We start from the raw sequence: 6605 nt of genomic DNA on the forward strand, positions 1-6605 counted from the left end.
AAACAGCTATTTGGTGGACAAGGAGCCACAAACTTGGTCCCAAGTGGGGTGGTTGCCTTGTTTCAGGAGCCACACAGCCCCTACCTCCCAGGCCATCCCTCTCTCTCCACTTCCCACCGCTGCCTCTTATGACCCGTGTTTCCCGTCCTGTGCCAAGGCCTGTTTGTGTTCCTGTGTGCCCTGTTCTACCTGCTTCAGGCCTGGAATTTCCTGCAAGTAGGGATGAGCTACACCCTGGAAATTAACTACTATCTGACATGGGCGGGCATTTTCCTCTTCATTACAGGTGGGGACAAGTGCAGAGCTCCCTCAGGGATGAAGCTGGGGCAGGGATAGAGCCAGGCTGGGGGGGTGGGGTGGGAAAGAAGCTGTGACATTAAGTGGAGATGGACTTTGTTGTCAGATTAAGGAAGGGGGTGAGAGGCTGAGAACCGTGGTCCAGGGATGGCGTGGAGGCGGGAGTGGAAAGGAGGCAGGGGAGCAGACAAACGTGTGTACAGAACTACTTAGTTTTAAACTAATGGAGTTTTAAGCTACAATACTTTGAGGACATCATTTATAAATATACATATATGCAAATGTGTTATAAATATATAGATAGGTGCTATATCATATGTGCATGTGTATTGACATACACATGGTATAGTGATCTATATGTGTAATGTATATATGTGTTCAGGTATACTGAGCATACACATCATATACATTCTAAACGTAAACATCCCCAAATTAGCATTTCCACATTTACAAAAGAATTCCAGAGAACTATACGTGAAACTATGAATCTCCGTTTCATGCTGTTTAAGTGTTTTTGATAATGCATATTAATAAATTATATTTGATTACTTTCAAAATTGCCTTCTTGGCTTGTGCTTCTTTCAACAACTCTGTGCACATATATTATATAAAATATCAACACTCCTATTTAAAAACCAAGATAAAAAATTGTGAAAAAAACAGTCAAGTGTCTCTTCCTGTACCTTGAGTTTATCCCATTTCATTGGGCCAGTGCTCATTGCTCTGTTGGGTAGTCATTGTTTTGATCACATGCTTAAGGCTTTCAAGATTGTTTTACTTTATAATGTGGTTGCCAGTGTATAAATTGTTCTTGTGATTCTATTCACCTCATGGTCTCAGTTTATATTACAAAGGAATCTTTGAGAGGGTTGCTTTTGTTATATTTTGTGGTGCAATGATATTTCATGACATTGAACACTACAATTTTTTAGCCCTTCCCCAACTGATGCACAACTCTTTAAATTCACATTCCAATTCTTTCTGTCCTTCCTACCTCCTTCCATCCCTGCCTTCCTTCCTTCCCTCCTTCCTTCCTTCCTTCCTTCCTTCCTTCCTTCCTTCCCTCCCTCCCTCCCTCCTTTCCTCCCTCCCTCCCTCCCTCCTTCATTCCTTCCTTCCTTCCTTCCTTCCCTCCCTCCCTCCCTCCTTTCCTCCCTCCCTCCCTCCCTCCTTCCTTCCTTCCTTCCTTCCTTCCTTCCTTCCTTCCCTCCCTCCCTCCCTCCTTTCCTCCCTCCCTCCCTCCCTCCTTCCTTCCTTCCTTCCTTCCTTCCTTCCTTCCTTCTTTCCTTCCTTCCTTCCTTCCTTCCTTCCTTCCTTCCTTCCTTCCTTCCTTCCTTCCTTCCTTCCTTCCTTCCTTCCTTCCTTCTTTCCTTCCTTCCTTCCCTCCTTCCTTCCTTCCTTCCTTCCTTCCTTCCTTCCTTCCTTCCTTCCTTCCTTCCTTCCTTCCTTCCTTCCTTCCTTTCCTTCCTTCCTTCCTTCCTTCCTTCCTTCCTTCCTTCCTTCCTTCCTTCCTTCCTTCCTTCCTTCCTTCCTTCCTTCCTTCCTTCCTTCCTTCCTTCCTTCTTTCTCTCTCTCTGTCTCTTTCTCTCTTTCTTCTCTCCCCCTCCTCCTCCTCCTCCTCTTCCTCTTTGAATCCCTTCTCTTCCTTGAAGAATTAGTTCAGACATCATCTCCTCATGAAAGTTCTCCTGATCCTCCCCATAAGAATCCTCCTTCTCACCTCAAACTTGTCTGGATTCATGGCAGCTCTATAAGCATAGAAACTGTCTTGGTGCTCACTCTTTGTGACTGATGGTAGGTCATTCATGTTTATTAAATAGCAAACCAGAAGGAAGCCCAGGAGTTGGCTCCTTTCATTTTACAGAGAAAAGGTGGAGGCTCTATATGGAGGTCCATACAGGCAATAAGTAGTGGATATTGCCACCCACTGAAATCTTTCTCCAGTTGAAATCTAGTTCAGGTGCCATCTCACCCCTGGAGCCATTTCTGGACTCCCCCGTCGAAGATGAGATTTCCTTTCTCATTTCCAAGAGCTGTTTGACAGAATCACATATTGTGCACAAGCTTTGTGGGTCTATCTAGCACACCCTTCAGTAGATTGGACACTTCTTGAATGCAGGGATTCTATCACTGTTCTCTCAGTTTCAGTTCTTTCTCTTTGCAGTCCATCCTTCATGTAGTTTCCAAAATAATTTTCCTTAAGGGAAACATTTGTTGTGATTGAAACTTAACAAAAAGATAAACCAAAGCAAGCTTCTCTGAGTAAAGTTATGATTTATTAGTAGAATCATTATAAAGAAGGTCTCTTGAATCAAAAGACCTCAAATTGATGGTGGAATACATTTTTATTGTCATAGAACAAAACAAAAATAATGTCATTGGTTATGATCTCTAACCAATACTTTTTTCTTTGTTTTGTTTTTGCTAACAATAAGATATTAGGAAATTGTGATTGGTTACATTCATAAAGGGGCACAAAGTACCCATGGGAAGAATGGGTACTTCTTTCTGTTCTAAAGAATGCTATTCTGAATGTGCAGGATCCAATTGCATCTTAAAGTCATAGACACTGGACAGTAGCAGCAGACTTGAAGGCACTGAGGCAGAAGATAAAGCCATCTGAGATTTCTTTCTTTCTATTTTTTTCCCCCTGAGGCTGGGGTTAAGTGACTTGCCCAGGGTCACACAGCTAGGAAGTGTTAAGGGCCTGAGACTAGATTTGAACTCTGGTCCTCCTAAATTCAGGACTGGTGCTCTATCCACTGCGCCCCCTAGCTGCCTCTTAGCCACCTGAAATTTCAAGATGGACCTTAGGATGGGCAATGGTCATCTTGTTCTGATTCTCTGGGATGACCACAAGATATCCTTTAGCTTCTTAGAGATTGAAACTGTGAAGTAACACATTTCCCTCAGTGAGCATATTTGCTGAGATCACAATTCCCAAACTCAGAATTTCTCTCCCAATTAGCAGTGATTGTGAGGGAGGTATCGCTTATACATCCAGCCTCACAGAGAGAGAGAGAGACTAAAGCCTTGAAGTTATGGGCTGCTTTGCCCAGAGAGGAAGAGGAGGATTACCTAGAGTACAGAATATGATTCCAGAATAAAATCACCTATGGAGTGGAATAAAATAGAACAAACAAGCTGTAACAATAGAATATGATATAAATATAATTACATTATATTTATAAATACATATATATGTATATATATTTATAAATAATATAAATATAATGAACATAAAATACCAAATCAATATCTACTCCTTTCAATGTCATTCACTCCCCTACTCAAAGTCCTGTGGCTTCCTCTTCCTCCTAGGATTAGAAAGAACTTCTCTTTGGTATTTAAATTTCTCAGTAATGTAACTTCTGAACCTTTTCTATCTATTTGTACAATATTCCCTTCTGGAAACTCTACAACGCAACCATATTTTCCAACTCACTGTTTCTCACATATAACATTTCTCTTCCTGTTTCCATTCCTTAATGGTGGCTGGAATCTTGGAACCCAGAGCTTCCTTCAAGTCTTAGTTCAAGGATCCCACCTTGTGGGAAAGACCCCCCCCACACACACACATTTGCCCACACCTTTCTCTCTGAGGTTAACTTGTATGATCTCATTGATTTGTGTCTTTTATATTTCTATATATTTCACATTGTCTCCTGGTGGAAATGTAATCTCCTTGAGGGTGAGGGCATTTTCACTTGTGTCTTTATCTCTCACTTTTGGTTTAAGATGATAGGGTTAGGGGTGGGAAGGGATATCCTGTGTTACATATGGGGAAATCGAGGTTTAGAGAGGCTACATCACACAAATATCAAGGCTAGGAGGTACTTAACTATCCTACATCATGGGGGACCAGTGTTCAGTTCTATCTAGATGCCCAAAGCTATTGCGATCATCATCCCCCAAAGAGTATAGGGGATCGTGAAAGGAACCCCAGAAAAGGACCAAGGCTGCTCCGGACCAACATTTACCTCCCTCTCAATTCTTCTCTGGTCTTAATTCTCTAAGTCTCCCCCTACTCCATGAGCCACAGGGTGGGAGGAACCATCTCCTTGGCAACATTCTGTTCTCCCAGGCGATGGGCAAGACCAATCCTAGACTTTCTGCGGTCAGTTTCATATTCCCAACAGAAGAGGTTGGAGAGAGAGGGTCCCCAGTCCAAGAGGGCAGGAGAAGCAATGAGCTTGCAGGAGGTGGTGGGGGGAGATATGGAGGGAAGGAGGAAGGTTGGGGAACTGAGTGGAGGAATATGGGGGCATTATTAGGCAAAACAATTTTAGGGAGGGATATTGGAAAAAAAAGGAATACTCAGAGTTAGAAGGTGGGGGAAAGAGGAGGAAAGGAATAAAGAAAGGTCATGAGAAACAGGTCAATGGAGGTCTGAAAGAAGAAGAGATTAAGAAAGGTCTCAAGGAGCAGAGGAAAGCTGTACTGAAGGGGCAAGGGCACTGAGTGGCAGAAAGGGGGATGGTGGTGTCTTGGATTGGATAAGGGTACTGGAGAAGTGACCTCTGACTCTCTACCTTACCCAGAATGTCACCGTGGCCATGGCAGTGATCACCATCTTTGCCTCCATTTACTTCTTCCACAAGGTGAGAGGAGATTGGGAAGCAAAGGAAATTAAGTATCTCGGGAATGCATCACTCACCCAATGGCTCTCTTGTGTTTTTCTTCATTTCCTCCTATATGTTAATGTCTCCCTATTTCCCTCTATCTCTAGGTGTCTTGCTTCTCTGTCTCGAGTCCTCTGTGTCATTGGATGTGTCATTTAAAATCGACTTTAGTTTCCTCATCTATAAACAAGGGATGTGGAGTTGATTCCTTTGAAGCTTTTCTCCAGCTCAAACTCCATGATCCCGTGACCCAATGTGACACATGCAGAGTGGTAGGGACCTCAGAGAGCCCTTAAATCCAAGCTCCTCATTTGAAACTTAGGTTTAGTGAGAAGAGATTTAAGCAACCCATTGCTGAGCATGTTTCCCTTCTATTCAAAATCCTTTTAATGGCCTTGTTTACAAAAAAATAAACTTTAAGATTTTAGTCCTAGCATTCAAAACCCTTTTTAATTTCACCAGCCTGAATGATGTCATCCCAGAGCCACTTGATTCCATTGGACTGAACCACTGTGACTCCATTCTCCTATTCCCATCTTCTTTGGAACCTTTGATCACACCATTCCCTGTAGCTGAACTAGCCTCCTATTTGCACCCCACCCCCTGCCTCAACCCCATAATTTATTTAATTAAATCTTTCCCATCCTTCAAAGACTAACTCAGGAGCCACCTCTTCCAGGAAGCCTCCCTAATCTTTGCACCTCACCACACACTTCCTATGGACCCCCAGCTTGAAGAAGCCTATCTCCTCAAATGTTTTAGAAACCCCTTGAATCCCAACCCATTATATCTTATATTTAGGTACCATAAGTCACTCTCTAGATTGTCAACACCTCGAGAACAAAACCTGTTTTTCATTTTTGAATCTTCAGCATTGAGAATGGACAACTTTGCACCTATATAGCCGCTGACTGTGTCAATGACTTAAGATCAAGGCTACAAGGACACATAGGCAGGAGAAACAGGAGCTGCTGACCATCATGGTGTTTTTTGACTGCACTGTCTCCCTGGGTCTCTGTCAACTGCTCTCTTTATCTCTGTCTCACTCCCAGGCCCAGAAATGAGAAGACCTTAGGACCCTTAGACATGAAGACCACACTTCTGCCTTGAATAACCACTCTGGCCTCTTGGAGTAAATAAATGTGACGGGCCTATCCCGCCTGTTTCCTGCACTCCTTTCCTTATAGACTTCTCCCCCTAAAGCTTCCCCTGAGAAATGTGTTGTGTATGTGTGTGTGGGGGGGGGGGCGGTGAGTGGGGGGGGGGATTTGGGAAAATATTCCACGGGGATCTGGAGATAAGGTCCCTTAACCCGGATCCTTGATGGTGGAGGTGGGGTGGTGCATTCAGAAAGGATAAGAACCTGGATGGAGGTGGCAGACTTGTCCAAAGTCATGGTTAATGCTATATTTAATTTTCTTGAACTATTGCTGTCCCCATGTGGTCATTCAGGGTATGTAGCATAAGGAGCATAGGGAGGAGGGAGAAAAAGGGAGACACACAGACACACACACAAGGGGAGGCAAAGAGTAGATGAAACACAGAATGGAGAGAAGCTAGGACCCCCCTTTCCCCCAATGGTAAAAGAAGGAGTTCTAAGACAATGAGATGATCCAGATCAGTTCCAATGATCTTGTGATGAAGAGAGCCATCTATACCCAGAGAGGACTGTGGGAATGGAATGTG

General features: G+C 43.5%; 1 long non-coding RNA gene across 1 annotated transcript; it reads left to right on the top strand.

Moving 5' to 3' along the window:
* Positions 1 to 4413: 4413 nt before the first annotated feature.
* Positions 4414 to 6091, top strand: LOC141564514 (uncharacterized). The gene is made up of 3 exons (XR_012488637.1): positions 4414 to 4499; positions 4839 to 4898; positions 5972 to 6091. It is a non-coding gene; the product is annotated as an uncharacterized LOC141564514 (long non-coding RNA).
* Positions 6092 to 6605: the final 514 nt, after the last annotated feature.

The sequence above is a fragment of the Sminthopsis crassicaudata genome, chromosome 3 (assembly GCF_048593235.1).
Source record: "Sminthopsis crassicaudata isolate SCR6 chromosome 3, ASM4859323v1, whole genome shotgun sequence".
Taxonomy (NCBI): domain Eukaryota; kingdom Metazoa; phylum Chordata; class Mammalia; order Dasyuromorphia; family Dasyuridae; genus Sminthopsis; species Sminthopsis crassicaudata.